General features: G+C 41.6%; 1 pseudogene; it reads left to right on the top strand.

Moving 5' to 3' along the window:
- Positions 1 to 12575: 12575 nt before the first annotated feature.
- On the top strand, positions 12576 to 12781 carry LOC100721610 (guanine nucleotide-binding protein G(I)/G(S)/G(O) subunit gamma-5-like; annotated as a pseudogene).
- Positions 12782 to 15649: the final 2868 nt, after the last annotated feature.

Here is a 15649-nt window from a genome sequence, read left to right as displayed (position 1 = left end):
CAGTTTTCTGAAGGTTATCAACTGCAATGGTAACTTCTGTATGTCAAAAAAAGTGTCCGCTTGCATGGATTTATATGTTTCATAGTTCATTAACCTTCTGTCTTTTGCAGTGCTCACAATGTTCAGGGTGCAAGGAAGGCATTGCTGTAGTGAGTCCTTTCCAGCATAGCCACTTTACTGTTTTACTGTATTGGTTGTAAAGATACAATCTTTTATTCCTGGCACCAGGTATTGAACTCACAATCACATATGTTTACAAAGCAGGCTTATGGCTGCTGAGCTAAATTCCCAACCCTAAAGATATAATCTTTTTTAAAAAATGTTCCCTGCCTCTGCAACTGTACCACCAACCCTTTCTTACCACAGGAATAGACTCCACTGCCTGTCTCAGTATCTTCTCTCTATATGAAAAAGATTTTTTCAATTTCTTTTCAATCCTACTACTGATACAAAATTAACTGTCTCCATGACTTTTATCTAATGGCTACTTAACAACTATTAGGCTAAGCCAAAGCACAACTGTGGCTAATAAAGTTGAAGTAATGTGCCAAAACTTCATTTCAGGACAGGTGTTGTGGAGGTGTGTTTTCATGAAGCAGTTTAAATAAGCAAAGAAAGTACTACCAATAGCAGCACAAAATTTTCAGTTGTTGAACAAATGGCCTAAAAGTAAGTAAGTGACTGAGCACTAAATGATACAGAAGATACTGAAAGATACTGACAAACACAGCAATGTCTCACATGGTTTCTCCTAAAGTCAGCCCTTTCATTGATTGGTGACACTTGTAGGACTCCTCTTAAATACCGTGCCAATTTACCAGGAAGCAATCTCTCTCCCTACAGTTTCAGCAGTTTAAGTCAGACACCGAACATCACTTTCACTAACGAATATAAAAACACATTGAAACAAATGTAAGTCTATCTGCAAAAGACCAGTAAGATTATTTTTTTACAAAACCACCTCTACCACAAGTCACAACATTTTATCAAATACCCAAAAGTTACTTAATACACCTACCAACATTGAACAAAATACACACTGCTGCACAATGCTTAACTTTCTTTTTTTTTTATTTAAGAGGAAAAAGAGAAAAACACAAAACAAAACAAAGCAGTGTAAGGTTACACATAATACAGAACTACAAAAAAAACATAACAGTAAGAAATCACCTGTTAATAGATTAACTTTCAAAAAAAAAAAAAACACTAACCACAAAGAACAAGTATCAAGTGGAAAGCAGCCCTACAGTCACTAATCAGGCAACTACAAGACACTTCCTGTTGCTAATCGAGTGCACACAAGAACCTAACACTAGTCAGGTAATCACAAAGCACTCTGTCATTAAATAGATAATCAGGGGAAGCACGAACGCAGTCCCCCACTACCACAAATTATTCAGTTGAGCTTCCCACATTTGGGGAAATCTACCAACTAATCTACCAAGTAGCTGGCACTTCAGACCCACAACCATGCCTAGCTCAACAACATGGATTTTTTTTTTTTTTTTGGTTATTTTCTTTGTTTGAGGGTCTCATTATGTGGTTCAGGCTGCCCTTGAGCTCACTTTGTAGCCCAGGCTGGTCTCAAACTTGCAATGATCCTCCTGCCTTAGCTTCCCAAGTGCTGGGATTATAGGCATGAACCGCCACGCCTGGCTAACAACATGGATTCCGATGCTAGAAGGAATTGAGAAGAATACCTGGTCTACACTAAGCATAATACACGTCAGCTGGTGTTTGTGATGCTTAAAAAAATCATAGACCTATGATGAATAAGTATTCAAAAGAAGCCCAACTGAAAAGTAGTTAAAAAACTGGGCGAGATGATGTATGTCTACATTTCCAGCTACTTAGGAAGTCGAGACCAGAGATTGGATCCTCAGCACCACAAAGACAAAAAATGAATGTGGAAATGAGTACAACGGAGTACAGTTCAGTCATAAAAAGAAAGGAAAGTCTGAAACCTGCTACAACAGCCATGAATCTTGAGGAAATTATGCCAGGTGAAACATGAGAGTCACAGAATACCACATACATGCCATAGAACATAGAACAGAGTGGTGCTTGCCACGGCCCGAGAGAAGAGCTACAGTACACGTCTCAACAGAGAAAGAATGATGAGCAAGATTATATCAGGGAGCAAGTCAAAGTTGACAAACCTTAATGAAACTTAGCTGTGTAGCTAGAGGGTCGACCAGTTTCCTACCACTCCACTGCTCACAAAACAAAATTCGAAGTGTGATGGGCTCCACCCGGTTTGAACAAACCCAAGAGCTTCTGCTGACTGGCCACATGTCCTCCCCTTACCCCCAGAACCTGGTGGCTTTATGTGAGTCCCACCCAGACACTACATGAGACTCACACCGTACATGATCTTACACAAAAGACCAAGAAGCAATTATCATACTGTTAAGTCAAGCAATGTAGGCACTGAAACCACAATTTGACCAGTCCTACAAGAGTTTGCCGACCTACCAAGCTGGGAAGAAACAGGTGGCCAGAAGTACTAAGAAAGCATACTAGGCAGCCTGGCATTGAGGCACAACAAGCCTTGAATCCCAGCTACTCCAAGGCTGGGACCGGGCAAGTCCCAGGCCAGCCTGGGCACATCAGCCAGACCCTGCAAGACAAAGGGCCCACAATGGTGTGGTGCATGGTAGGTCGCCCCTTGCTTGGTTCCATCTTTCTTTTGAGGTGTCTCTCCCCCTCAAAAAAAGACGACCTGGGGTTGAATGGTGGCTTCAGCTCAACTAAGGTCTAGAGTCTGGTGGCCCTGCGAGGAGCATCTGAAAGGAGTGGCAATTGCTACCCTGCCCAGCGCACATTGTGGCCATCCTCAGGACTCAAGGGGCTCTGATTTGCAACTCTTTGGTACTTTTCAGCCGGGAAGAACATGCGAGCCTAAGAACTAAGAACATTCACCCAAGGATAGGGAGGGAGGGAGCCACTTCCCCAGAGCCATCAGGCTGCTCAGGCCAGGAAGCACTGGAGACACCATGCAAACCCCCTCGCAACTACCAGCAAGCCAACTGGAACGGAACCCCACCGTGGTGCATTTGCGAAGAACTGACCTGCTGGCTCCAAGGCGCCTTCCCCACTCTGCACCTCAACAGGAAGGAGTCCAACCCAGGTCTCTCAGGACTCAGGGAACCCAGGGAAGCACCCTGCTGGGTGGTTCCTTGCTTACTTTGTCAGCTGCTTCTCCGGTGAGGCCTGCTGTGAAGCACCTAGGGTCCCAGTGGTCTCCATGCTGCAGCCTGACCCTGGAAGGCGTGTGTGGGTGTGAGGAATGGACATTAACAGCCCTCCTCTTGGCCTGGGGGGAGGTGAGAATTGACCCACAATCCCCCGCGAGAGCGGAAAGCCTGGAAGGCAGGCAGGCTAGTGGGACCGCTGGCAAGAAGACTCAAGAGCATGGTACCTGAGTGCACTTTGCAGTACAGATCTGTAATGCCACCGCGGGGGCCTGAGCAGGAGAGCGAATTGGGGGCCAATCCTGTCTACATAATGAGTTTGATCCCAGTCCGGGCTACACAGTGTGTTTGAAACCAGCTTCCATAAAGCAGTGTGTTCGAGGCCCTCTAGATCACCTGCACCACATAGTAAGGCCTTGCCTCAGAGAGACAGAAGGTGTGTGGTACAGTTCAAACTTTGTTTTTCTGGAAAGTTCACACCTAAAACTGTTAACAGTGCTGTGTTACTTTTGTTTCCACTACACTCACTAAGGGAGAGCATTCCTATTAATGGTTGAGAAAATGTGCAGGGCTCTTGGGCCTGACTCTCCATTCACCATTTGGTCTCCATCTTTTTACTGTACAGATGCATCCCTTCTGAGGCAGAAAAAAACACTTGCTCCCAGACAGAACCCCCATCCCCACCTCCACACCTTCCCATCACCCAGTGCACCTGCCACCATTCAGCATCCCTCTTCCTGGCCTTCAACAAACCTTTTGCTCTCTGTTCAGTTTCTGTTTTTACCAAACTTATGTAACTTCTTGTCCTTTTCTCTGCTGTATGCTAAAAAGGTGGAATTCCGTGTAACTTTTTGTCCAATCAACTCATGGTGAACGCTGTGTTCTTGTACCTCCTACTTAGCCATAAATCCTACAAGCATCCTGCTCCCTCAGAGTTGGGTGTGTGGCTCTTTGGAGAAGAATCCCAGCCAAGCCTGCCAGTGTGAATAAAGCTGTACAACTGCCTCTAAGACTCTGGGTGCTGTTCAGTTTGTTGGTCTCAGTTGGTTGCAATGCTTATTGAGTGCTGCAAACACCTTCTAGGAGCTACAAACACTATTTTTATGTGCAGTAATGCTACTAAAACACTGCCACCCACCCCATCCCAAGTGCTACTGGGCATTGAAGGCAAGGTCTTGCACTGAGCTATATCCCTAGAGGTTTTTACCTTTTCGTTTTCAGGGCCTCAAATTTGTGATTCTCCTATTTTAGGCTCCAAATAGCTGGTGAAGGGAAAGGGAGTCTATGGGCCAAACTATGGACTACACAGAGAGACCCTGTTTTAAAAAAAAAAAAAGGAAAGAAAGAAGGAAAAGAAAGATCTGTAATATAGTTCAATGATAGAGTACCCCTGGGTTCTATTTCCAGAATCACAAAAAAAATTGTCTGAGAAGAACATGGTTGTGAAAGCATTTATTAACTGCCTACTGAATGCTCTGAGGGTCATCCCCTTGATGCACAAGAGAATTTTTTTTTTGTAGCAGGGATTGAACTTGTGACCTCGGACTTGCCAGGCAGGCAGGCACTTGTGCCAGAACTCCCAGCCCCATTTCTTGGATTATTACTTCCAATATATAGAAGTATATAGATTATTACTTCCAATATATAGAAGTATATAGGAGATGAATTATTACTTCCAATATATAGATGGGTGAAACTGTCTCACATCTTGAGGTTAAGTAACTTTTCATGATAATGAGGTTAGGACATAGTTGGAATCATGATTGGAAACCATATTGTTTAATTTTCCTGTACCAAGATCTAACAGGATGGGCATTAAAATCCAGAAATGAAAGATTTGCATGGGACTACAGATACCAAAAGAGGGAGCAGAAGTCTGTCTTCTCCTTCTCATTCTGGCTCTTCCTCTCTCCCTCTTCCCTCTCTCATAAGGAATTGAAGCCAGGGGCTTTCAACCACTGAGCTACATCACCAGCCCTTTCCAATTTTTATTTTTTCTTTTGAGACAGGGTCTCTGTATGTTATTCAGGCTGGCCTCTAACACACCGGGAACAGCTCTTGAAACTCCAGAGAGGGGGATGGTGAAGGATAAAGAAAAACAGGAGTCAAGATGCAGAAAGCTGGGGTCAGGTGGACCAACCTCTCCCAGTGGGAGGGAAAGAACTGCCAGATGACTGCAGCCTGTTTATTTATACACTCAGGAGGTTATTGTCAGTTGAATCTTCTCTGCCTAACAACTTGTTTGCCTGTCTCACCTAGGGCACCTTGCATTCTTGGAGCTGGAACAGCTTGTTCACATGGCTCGCCTTGGGTGCTCCATGTTCTCTGCACTGACCTTGCTTTAGCCTCGCACATGTGAGCGGTCTCCAGCTTCAGCCACTTTCCACAGGCCTCAGACTTGCAATCCTCCTCTCGCAGCCTCTGAGGAAATGAACACCACTTTTATTGTGTAATACACTGAAAAATCAAAAATCTCATTTTCTAGAGGACTGCAGATTATCTGTGGGGTCTTTTGTATACCTTAGGGTATACAAAAGTGACACTATCTATGGTCACTGTTTTTGTGCACATAAGTCTTATAGCATTTATAGCATGCCCAGATGATTCATTTAAAATGATAAAAATTTTATTTTAAGGCTTTTTTTCCCTTTTATGGTGCTGGGGATGGAAACCAGGGCCTCCTACATGCCAGGCAAGAGCACTACCACTAAACTATATCGTTAGTCCTTAGCATCGCGCTGGTTATCTAAAAATTAAAAGTAATGATGACAAACTGTTTTGTGCTAGAATTTTAAATCTCTAAACTACATGTTCTTGTTTCTTATTTTACTTTCAGAAATGGGGATATCTAGAGAGGAAGCCTTAGAAACTGCAAATTGCAAGATAAGAATGTCTTACAAATAGACCAAGATTTGCTGATACATCTGGTACTTTAGGCAGGAAGTAAATAGCACTGGACATTTTCCAGCAAGCTCATACTCAAGGCTTCATAGTTACCTTCTATTCACCACTACATAATATGGGAATGGAGTACCCTTAATGAAAACAATTGAAATTTGTGGTGCACTGGGTATTGGAAAAACACAATCATGGTATACTAATATGTTCTTTTCTTTGAGGTCATGAGTTTGATTCCTGGTACAAAAAAAAAAAACTGTTCCTGTTTTAAAGATTGGTTTAATAATGATACATTTTGTAAGTAATTTTGTGTTGTGAGTTTATAGTCATAAGACAAAAAAAGGCTTTGTATTGCTCTATGACTCTTAATCTTATTGCTCTATGAATCATAATCATATGACTCTTAAGCTTCTTAATAAAAATGATTATTTTGCCATGTTTCACTGTGCTCACTAAGATAAACCGGCAGTATCCTGCTTCATTAATTCACTCCCAAGAATATATTTTAAAGTCAAAATCTTGAAAGGTTTATATATGCTAAGAAAGGCTATCATTCCCAGAACCCTGAAATCTACAAAATTTCATTATCCACTATTGTGATCCCAAATACTGAGTAATCCCTTTTTCAGTCTTCTTTACAATCCAAAAATTAGTATTTGTAAACCCACTGAGATATTATTGGAATCCTAGCAAGTTAATTCCAATCTACCACCTCCAATGCAACCCACGGTGACAGTAAAATCACCAAAACATATTCAAAGATAAGGACAGCCAAGGGGTCCTAAGCCTGATTCCAGTGAGGGTATGTGGACAAAGGCCCTGATCCACAGCTTCACCCAGAAATTATCATCTTGTGAAGAAGGGGAAGACTTGAGGATGAGGTACAGTGAGGATGGCAGGACTACTGAGTAACTTGAGCTGGCTAACCAGGTATGGAGAAAAGCATCTTGGCAAAATACAAGGAAGATGATATGCAGAAGGATCAAGCTGCATCATTCAATTAAGGTAGCAATTGAATTGTTTTTGGAGGCTGTTGCTTCAATTTTTGATATGTAAATTTGTGTCCTGGGGATTCATATCCTCTTTATTTAGAGGCTCATACCCAGTTGACATTCCTGGAGCTTACTGGCTCTGCATTCCTGCCATGCTCACATCTTAGAATAGCCCCTAAGATTACATGTCAGTACTTTAGCTGGCCTTATTTGCATTCCCTAGAGCCAATTGAAGGGACAAGGGAATAGCACAGCTTGTTCTGTACATATCAGAATATGGAAAGAAGACTCAATTTAACTAATGTTCTGCTTCAAGGAAAGGTACCCATGTAGTCTTCTACAGTCCACTACTTTAATTGAAGTTTTCCTCTTTAGATACTTCCCTAAGCCCCAAGGAGACCTAGCCATCTCTATTTACTTAGGAATGTCTTTGTGTTAGTAAAACTGACCTAGCTGATCAATATTTGGATTTGGGGGGGGGGCAAGGTCTTGCTATGCAGTGGCTGGCCTTGGCCTCACTTTACAGCCCAGGCTGGTCTTAAACTCCCAGCAATCCTCCTTCTCAGCCCCTCAAATGCTGGGATTATAGGCATGTGCCACCATACCCAGCCTTTACTTATTTTCTTGGCAGTGTGCAATTGGCAAAAGATGTCCAAAAACCCAAATATTTTAGAGGAGTGGCAGCTGAGCTGTTTTCATTGATAGGGAAGTTTTATAGGTGATGGCATGGTAGACCTTGCTACTGCCTGCATTCAGCATATTCAGCTCATAGCAGGAACACATTTGGGAGAGGGTAAATGAACAAATGATCATTTTTTCCCATATAACAAAGAAAAAATAACAATGCATTAGTGTATTATTATTTTACCTCTGTTACAAAATGAGAAATGCCAAAATGATTGTTGTCCTTCTCTTTTTATGATTCTCACTTCTTACTGTAGTATTTTTGGGGCAAAACCTGTGTCTGTATTTCAGTGTATGAGCTCAAATTAACATATTCCAACTTTCCAGTGTAAACTAATATGTACACTTCATATACGTGAATGTTGTTAAATGCATTCAGTCTATTGACTCCCACATTAAGTTTTCAAAAAACCAAAGATACCTTTGAAAACCACATTTAGAGATGTCTGGAATATTAAGCTGGTTGACCTTTGGAGCTTATAGTAAATAATTTACCTAACAGCTGCAAGAATTTTATCATTCAAGACTTTTGGAAGTTTCTTTATTTGCCTTTTGGTGATTGTTAGTGTGAAAATAAACTGACTTTAAACAATTTAAATGTTTTTCTTTCCTGTATTTGTGTTTGAACCCTAGGGTACTATACTTTTGACCTACATCCCCAAACCTGTTTTTATGTTTTTGAAACAGGGTTTGGTTATGTCACCAAGCTGCCTAGGGTGGGTTTCAACCCACAGTCCTACCTCAACCAGCCTCTTAAGAGTGTTAGGATTACAGGCATGTGTGGGAGTCAGCACTAAAGAAAAGTTTATAAACTCTTTGTATCGAAACCTTAGAGGTGACTTATCCTGAAGGATCAGCTAAGGCCTCTGCAGACAGAGTATGGCAAGACTTGGAGGGAGGCCATAGCCTTGCAGCTACAGGATGTAGGCACATTTTCTGTGCTGTGCCCAAGTCTATAAACTCGAGCCTATCAGCCCAGTCCCCAATGCTATCAGCTCAAGTGTAATATTCTTTTATCAAACTGTCTTTGGGACTTTTCTAAAAATGTCTTCATTCTCTTTATGTACTTAAGGCAGAATATCCCTTAATAAACACAGTAGTCATCAGCCCACCTCTTTGCATTGAGGAATCTAGAAGGAAATTGTTTATTGAAAGGTCCTTGCCCTGGTATAAATTGCTGTGCAGTTATGGCAGTGGTCTGACATGACAGAAGACCAATGTGGGAATGCTTGCCACTTCCTACTTTTTCTTCAACCCTAAGTGCAACTCCTCTTCCTGTTTGCATGTACAGAGACTTCCTCATGCATCATCAATATCCGCCCCATATGCCACTTCAATCAGAGGTCATATAATTCTCTGCCTCTCTATCTGGTCAAAGGAGACAGCCCAGCCACCATGGTGTGTGTGCTCCTTAGCACATCCTCAACTCAATAAACCTGTTCAGTTTGTACTTTTGCTTGTCTATTGCCCCAGAATACTCTAACATTTATTACACTAGTGGGCTAGTGAGAGTGGTTTCGATACAAAGAGTTTATAAACTTTTCCTTAGTGCTGACTTCCACACATGCCTGTAATCCCAACACTCTTAAGAGGCTGGTTGAGGTAGGACTGTGAGTTGAAACCCACCCTAGGCAGCTTGGTGACATAACCAAACCCTGTTTCAAAAACATAAAAACAGGTTTGGGGATGTAGGTCAGAAGTATAGTACCCTAGGGTTCAAGGTTCAAGTGGTTCAAGTCCAAATCATGAGCAAAGAGCAAGCTTTTTTTTTTTTGGTACTGGGAATCAACTGATGAAATCACACTTACAGGCAAGCACCTAAACCACTGAGCTAAATCTTCAGCCCAAAGAGTGAGCTTTGAGTCCAGTTTAAATATAATTTATAAGCAGGAAGTACAAGGCATTACATGATTAGTTACTTGGATTGAATTAAGTCCTTTATTGTCAGGAAGACTAACTAAATATATTTACTTAAAATGAATTATTTATCATAGCATAGGAACATCCTGGGGATGAGGGAAGGGGGTTCAAATGGAGCAAGCAGACTTAAAAAGTATCTTTGACTGTGTTACTTGATCCCAACCAAAGTTAGAAGCAGTATTGGGTTTTTTTCCCACTCTTTTTTTTTTTTTTTTTTTTTTTTATCGGTACCAGGAATTGAACTCACGACTGCCTGCTTGTAACGCAGGTGCTTATGCTGCTGAGCTAAATACCCAGCCCCAGTATTGGGGTTTTTTTGTTTTTGTTTTTGTTTTTGTTTTGGTACCAGTAATCAAAGTCACTACGTTGCACTTTGCCAGGCAGAAACTGTGCGGCTGAGCCATATACCCTGCCCTCTTTTTCTTTCTTTTTAAAAATTCTGATAGAATGTACACAGCATGTACTATTTTTACCATTTTTTTCCATTTAGTTTTTCTTCTGGTTTGTTTGTTTGTTGTGATACTGGGGCTGAATCCTGAACCTTTACATTGAACTATATTTTTTTAAATTTTGAGACAGGGCCTAGCTAATTTGCTCACTTGCCTAGACTGGGTTTAAAGTTCCCATCCTTCTGCCTTGGGCTCCCAGAGTGATGGATTACAGATTATAGACCTATGCCACTACACTCAGTTATATATATATATATATATATATATATATATATATATATATATTAAGCACTGCCCTCAAACTCACAGCCAGCCTCCTGCTTCACGTCTCCATAGTGCTGGGATTACAGGTGTGCACCACCACAGTTCGTTGTTTGTACCATTTTAAAGCATAGAGTTGAATGCCGTTGAAGCTGGAGATTGATCGCATGTGACTGGCTAAGGCAAGGCCAGCCCTAAAGAAACAGACAGCCCAAAACAAACCAGGTAAAAAAGCTGTTCCAACACCAAGAATGCAAGGGGCCTGGGGCCCAGGCCAGCCAGGCAAACAAGTTACTAGGCAGCAGCATTGAAACTGACATTCTTCTTTGGCCAGTGTAAACAAAGGTTACAGTGGTTGAGCAGTTCTTTCTCGCCCATCAGCAGAGTAAGGGCTTCACCTTACCCCAGCTTTGTCTCTTCTTTACTTTCTCATCCTCTCAGGGCCCTTTACCCCAAGAACTTCAAGAGCCACATGGGTTGCAGCATGGCATTAAGTGCAGTCATGCACCCTTAATGATGGAGATACATGCTGAGAAAGGTTTTAGCTAATTTTGTCATTGTGCAAACATAAGAGAGATTCAGTGGCAGTAAGTTATGAAAGAGCTTTCCTGTTTAAAATGTTTCAGAACCCCAATAGGTCAATAGTCTGCAAAGTTCCTTACATTTCTGTAAACAGGTTTGTACTAGAGGCACAAGATCTATGCCTGCTCTTACTGTTCCCAGTTTGTTCCCATATTCATTAAGATCCACTTGCTTAGTTTGAGGGTATAGGCAACCATTTGGAAGGCAACCAGATATTCTATGATGCCCATTATCATTTGACTATTATCTTCTTTGGAAGTCCTGTAAGCTCTCCAATGTGGGTTTTACTGGTCTTCTGCACTATTTTGTTCAATTCTTTTATACCAGCTGATATAGGCAGCTCTTTTTAAGATAAGAAGAGGCATAATGGTAACCATTGTTGATCACCTAATAATCTTTTTCTTTTTCTTTTTTTTTTTTTTTTTTTTGCATTGTACACTGTATCCATCCTCCTAACTGACTCTGTTTTGCTTTGTCACATTGGGTTTTTCTTTGGTCTGTCTTGTTTTGCTTTTTGGTTTTTGGGGTTTTTTTTTTATCTTTTTTCTTTTCCCCTTCACAGAAAAAGTTATAAGAACTGTGGGAGAAATGGAAACCAAAATGTGTAATTGTTAGCATAAAAAAGAGAGGGAAGAAAGTGATCTAAAGGATATAACTGCAAGTATATTTAAAAGTGTAGGATAGAGAACCATGTTGCTGAGTTTTTGTTGGATCATTGAACAGAACTGTCTGCAATCTCACTGTATTAATGTCCACTTTGTATGCTTTAATTTTGTATTCTGGACAACTGTTTCTGAGATGACAATGTGTGATCTGTAAACTGGAGAATTCTTACTGTATATTTTTTCTCTTGAAAGTCTGTATTACTTCTAGTATTACTTCTAGCCTTTTACTGTTTTGCTTCATTTGTTGTTTTTAGTTGGTTCCTTGTCTTGATTTTCGAATCAGAGTGATCCTGGATTCCATAGAGAATTTGGAAGCGCTGTGTTCTTTTCAGTTTCACTGTTTTGCTTACAAAAGACCCCCAACCTACCTGACAATAGTATAAAAGTAACTTCTTATATTAGCTGGGGGCTCAGACTTTGGCGTCAAATCTGTATACAGAAATAATAATAGAAAAGCTTCTAATTGTGAAGAAAGATGCTAATATATAGGGAAGATAAGCTTACAGAACACCAATTAACTGCAATGAAAAAAAGAAGTTCCTTAGATGTTCAACAAAAAGACAAAATTTTTTTATATCTATACTTCCTGTAACAATAGCATTCAGGAGGTTGAGGCAGGCAGATCACTGTGAGCTCAAGACTAGCGTGAACTATGTAGCAAGATGGTATCTCAAAAAAATCCTAAAAACACAAAAACCAAATCAGAGCAGAAATTCATGAAACAATCAGTGAATCAAAGAAGTTGTTCTTTCAAGGAAGAAACAAAATAGATAAACCCTTAGCTAAACTGAGCAAAAGAAGGAGAAAAAGGACTCACATCAGTACAAAGTTGGGTGTCCCATCCGATTCCCGTGCTACCTCACCATCTAGCCCAGCTAACCCTCAACACACTGAACCTGGCCCTGGTGTCAGCCACCCCTCTAGTATACTATGTCTGGCTCTTCCAGCTTCAAGGCTGTAAAGAAAATGGTTCAGCAGCTTCAGTGGAGACCAGGCTCAGACATGTGAAGTTTTCCCAGGCAGCTGCAGATGTAAAACAGTTCTGCCTGCAGAATGCTCAGCATGATCCTCTGTTCATGGAAGCACCCTCAAGAACAAATCCCTCCAGACTGCAGAAAGTCAGTTCCTTTTTGTAGTCAAATGAATTTCTGGGAGTTCCCAGACCACTTTTAACCAACCAATGACTATTCAGAAAAAAGAAAATTGAGGTCTGTACAAAAACTTCTCCTTTCTTAACATGTGCCATAACACACGAACTTCTACTTTTGTTAGTCCTTAACATCTATTTCTCTGAATTTTCTTGAATTTCTATTTCACAAGGCTATTTTATATACACTAGTGCCAGCATACAATAAAATACGTAGAAAAAAAAAAGGACTCACATCAATGCAATTAGAAATGGAAAAGGTAAATCATATAAGATGATTGTACTAAGTCAGGGTAGGTTCTCTGGCCCACTAGTTTGATTTTTAATCTGTATACATGATAATTAACTTTATAAGGTTTTATAAATAAATGAATCTAATGTTGGAAAAAAGGGGAATAGAGGGAAGGGAAAAAGTAATTGAAATGTGTTTATGTACATGTACCATTTCCCTACAGTGAATGTAATCATTATGAACTGTAAATGTGTACTAATTACAGTTAAAAAAAAGAAAGAAATTAAAAAGGTGAAGTCACAGTGGAAATCCAGAAGATTGTTAGTAACTACTAAGAAAAACTGTTTTCTAACAAATTAGAGAATCATTTTTTTTATTCCAGGGATTGAACTCATGACACTGCACTTATCAGGCAAGCCCTTGTGCCACTGAGCTAAATCCCAAATTGGACAATCTTATAAAGAATTTCTACACATATATGGACTAACAAAACTGAACCAAGACAAAAACCCTGATCAATGCAAATAACAAGCAGTGAAATTGAAGCAGTAATAAAATACCTACCAGGCTGGGAAAAAAGGCCTGATGGATTCACTGCTGAATTCTACAAGACCTTCAGGAGGTCATGATACCTCAAACTCTTTAATGAAACTGAAAAGAACACAGTGGTTCCAAATTCACTACAGAATCCAGGATCACTCTGATTCGAAAAGCAAGACAAGGAACTAACTAAAAACAACAAACAAACAAAACAGAATAAAAATTACAGACTAATTTCATTACTGAAATAGAAACTGAAAGGGTTTTGGCCCAGACAGGACTCTGTAGCCAGAAAAGCCTCAGCTGGAACCAGGAAGCTCCTATCTCCCTCACACCTAGGAATTTACCTGTGATGTCATCTTCCCACCCCTGGGAACTTACGTATGGCACCAAACCTAGGACCAATGGGCTACCCGTGCATCCCTGATGCCCCCTTAGGTTCCACCCCAAACCGAAGCTACTTACATACCTCCCGACGCCATGTGTCCGCCAGAGAGAAAGCCGGACTCCAGCAGTCGGGGGTGCTGGTTCTCTCTCTCCATGTTCTCAGAATAAAGGCCTCTTTTGTTTTATACTTCTCATCTTTTGGAAATAATCCTATCATTTGGTGCCATGACTTATATTGGCAGGCGATTGACTCCTGGGAGACACCCGGTTGAGTCACCAGCCGATTCTCAAACCAGATTAAATCTTGCCACTTTTCTCTCCCAGGATCTTAACCTGTCACCACCCATCTGCACTCAACACTGGCCAGTTAATTTCAGGTGAGCACTCTCTGGAGAATCCTTGGCACTACGCTCTGCCCCAGGTGAGTTTTCTACCCCGTTCACGTGGGTCTGTTATGCTTCCACGTCCTTAGGACAGCCCAGGGCAGGATCTTTCTGGGCAAGCCTGTATCCACAAATCTCTCATCCTTTGGGTTCAGATAGCCTGAAGAAGAGCTTTTGGGCCACCCACACTGGGGGGCCCTCGCTTCCCTTTAGAGCTTCACACTCTCATGGGAAGAACTGTTACTGACCCTATGTGGACTCCACTCATACATCTCTCAGTGACAACTGGAATATACAAGTTTTGGAACCTTACCTGCCATGTGGTGCCATGGAACAAGTGACAGCTTGCCTTCTGCCCCATGGCTTCTTTCTTGCTTGAATTACTTATGGGCAACATATTCTCTAATTCCCAAAGGATGACTCTACAATGCCTAATTTCCAATTTATGTACTCTTAAGATTAAAAGTACCATAAAAACTAAGTGATTAACTTTTTACTGCCAGGAGGTCTGGCCATCCTATCCACTTAGTGGTGATCGTTGGCCCAGGGAAGGAATGTTTGACCCCTGCATTCTCAAAAACCTCTATGATTTTTGCCGGGCTAGTAACAGGTTGATAGAATTCCCATACATTGAGGCCTTACTGGTTCTGAGAACACACCATTCTCTCATTTGGTCCTGTACTCCCACCCAAATACTTTTAGCTAGCTCTGCCACGACCCAAACTGTTGTTTCCTCCAGCTAGGATTTGCTCAACGCTGTTCCTCTGGTCTTTCTTCAGCCGCCACCTGCCTACCCCCAAAATTGTTCCTCACCATTGCGATCATCTTTCACTCCTCCAATACCTAATTCTCCCAGCAGCTCTAATCCCTCTGTGCTGCAGTTACCTCCCACTGTGCAACCATTTTCCTCTTCATCTCCTGAGACCCATAACTCTCCCAGCAAATCTAATCACTCGTTAGCACTTCCTCAAAGTCTCCAACTCATTCTCCTGATAATTCTCTGACCTCTAGAGCATTCTTGCTGCCAGCCCACCATATCCAATCTCGCTCGGTGTGCCCTTCCAACAAGCCGCGTGATTGTTCAGGCTTGCGCTGGGAATGGTCGCCATGTTACAACCCTTCGCCACGTGACAGGGTGCCACCATCTTGGGATGGATCTCACAGTCAGTGGGCGCCCCCTTGTGGCTCCTCTTGTGAGCAGCAACAGCCACCCTGTTGCAGTCCACATGATGCTTCATTGTGATGCTGACAGCTAATTTTCTCACTGCAAGCCACATAATGAGACACCATCTGCCTGTGTTTCCTCATCCCAGGG

Source organism: Cavia porcellus, unplaced genomic scaffold (genome assembly GCF_034190915.1).
Source record: "Cavia porcellus strain 051 isolate PalLab524CR breed Dunkin Hartley unplaced genomic scaffold, mCavPor4.1 scaffold_6, whole genome shotgun sequence".
NCBI lineage: Eukaryota > Metazoa > Chordata > Mammalia > Rodentia > Caviidae > Cavia > Cavia porcellus.
This window is presented reverse-complemented; position numbering and strand designations above follow the sequence as displayed.